Here is a 2500-nt window from a genome sequence, read left to right on the forward strand (position 1 = left end):
GTAGAGGAGAGGAGAGGAGAGGAGAGGAGAGGAGAGAAGAGGAGAGGAGAGGAGAGGAGAGGAGAGGAGAGGAGAGGAGAGATGAGGAGAGGAGAGGAGAGGAGAGGAGAGGAGAGATGAGGAGAGGAGAGGAGAGGAGAGGAGAGGAGAGGAGAGGAGAGGGGATGAAGAGGAGAGGAGAGGAGAGGAGAGGAGAGGAGAGGAGAGGAGAGAAGAGGAGAGGAGAGGAGAGGAGAGGAGAGGAGAGGGGATGAAGAGGAGATGAAGAGGGGGTTAATTGATCTGTTGATGAAGTTTCTGTCTTTGTGCATGTAACTGGAGCACTACTTTATGTCTGTTTCGATATCCATTTATCCAGCAGGGAACAATTCAAGGTGTGCTGAAAAACGTACAGTGATGTACTGAGAATTTCTCTGGTCGCAAACGCGTTTGAATATCTATCTTCATCACCACTATAACTATCTGAATATTCTCTGAAGTTCTCATCTCAGTGATTCAGATGGAAAACCTTTTTCAGTCACAGAGGTGTAGTGGTAGTATGCACCTGAACAAGCTATGGAGCAAAGCAGAGAGTGGAGACAATCACCCGAAAAACATCACGTAAGGAAGAGTTTCTCATATTCAGTGCTTCTACTCCAGCTCCACTGTCTCTATCATTGATTTTTTGACAGAACACATAATGCATGACCACCCTGTCTGTGTTGAATACATAAATATATAAGTGGGCATCAGATTTATGGTTCATGGATGCAGCCGGAATTTGGTGTTGGGCATCACTTAGTGACCGAGAGAGACACAACTTCTTAAATTAGATTTCATTAGATCATATCATTTATTTTCATTACAAAAACAGAGAATTTACAGGACTCAAACCAACAGCTACTCACTCTAACAGAATAACAAACCACTTCTTGTCAAAAAGAAATGTTGTAGCTCATTATACGATACATACATTATTTACTACTTAATAATCACACCTAAATATGCATTGAATACATTACAATGTCATGGATAAATTACTATTAAATGAACAAGATATGATTCACAGTTAACTACTGCAAGATGTTCCTTAATCTGCATTTGAAATGTTTCCGACTCCCAACATGGTATCACTTAAAGCGACTGTTGCAGCTAGTGAGGCTTTTCCTCACTAATTCACACACCAGATGTCTCTAGCAATTACTTAATCATTAATCATTTAATGTCAGAGAGAATTTCAGGCCCTTTGGACTATGTTGGACTACGTCATTTCCTGTTTGACAGAGTTGACCGTATGTTGCAGTCTGGCCTCGGACCGCTGCTTACTACTTTTGAACTTAACTATCTTAGTGCCAGCTCTCGCTATAGTCGTTTTTAACATTACAAGGTGGTCGACTAGCTACTCCTAGTTGGCTTAAAGCCTAATTCATACTTTGGTGGACGACACTTTTGAAAAGGTCGCCGACAAAAAAAAAACAGTCAAACAGTCGGCGAGTTCGTCATAATGGGAGAGGCGCTTTTGAAAAAAAACATATTTTTTGTTGGAAATCAGCTGTTGGAATCAGCTGTTGACCGCTCGAGGAAAATTCAAACAACAAAGTCAACGACGCGTGCCGTCTATCTAGCCAATCACACTTGCGCGACACTTTGTGACGACTTCAGCGCCAGTAGAAATTTCTCCATGTAGCCGGCACTTCAAAACGACGGTTTAAAGTGCCGTCCATGACGTAATTTTTTTCGGCGACCTTTTCAAAAGTGTCGTCTACCAAAGTATAAATTAGGCTTAACAGTGTGTGCCATGGCATCTTCTGGCGCTAGCTCTGCCTGCTGCCTGGTAATATGCAGTTTAACCTTATATAAACAGAAAGGGTGAGGCATTGGACATAGTATTCACCTGAAAAGTTTATTTATTTCTTGTGCAATTGTTTTTCTCAAACATGCAACATGAGGTAGGTAGGCCTATATGAATTAAATGTAATATTATGTAAAATTAAATGAGATATTTCAACAACACAGGAGATAATGACATGTTGCTGCTGTTTCCCCCTTTGGCAGTAGCCTAAGCACTGATCAAATCTTGCTAGCTATAATCACCCAAAACCCTGCACCTTACAGCCGAACTCCTTCAGTGATCACGATACTTAATAATAGTGCCAGGCCCTAGGCTCTGTAGAGTACCTTGAGACAATACATTTGTTTGGGCGCTATGTAAATCAAATTGAATTGAATATAAAAGAGGCATTGTTTCATAAGTTAAAATCACTACAGCTCTTTTTGGCTGCACACTGTCTGGTGATGTGTCCCTGAAATGTTAGATTGCCAAATGTCCTTTCTTTTACAGTAAAATGAAAGGAAATTTGTCAATCTTACATTTTAGGGAAACATAACCAGACAGGATGCAAAACAGTTTTAGTGTTATTCCGATAAGCAAGCTGTCGCACTCTCTTCTAGGTAGTGTGACTCACTGTGTGGGATACGCTGTGTGGGTGTGTTGGAGACCTTACACCGGCAGATTCAGATC

This window comes from Sprattus sprattus (genome assembly GCF_963457725.1).
Source record: "Sprattus sprattus genome assembly, chromosome: 20".
Lineage (NCBI taxonomy): Eukaryota > Metazoa > Chordata > Actinopteri > Clupeiformes > Clupeidae > Sprattus > Sprattus sprattus.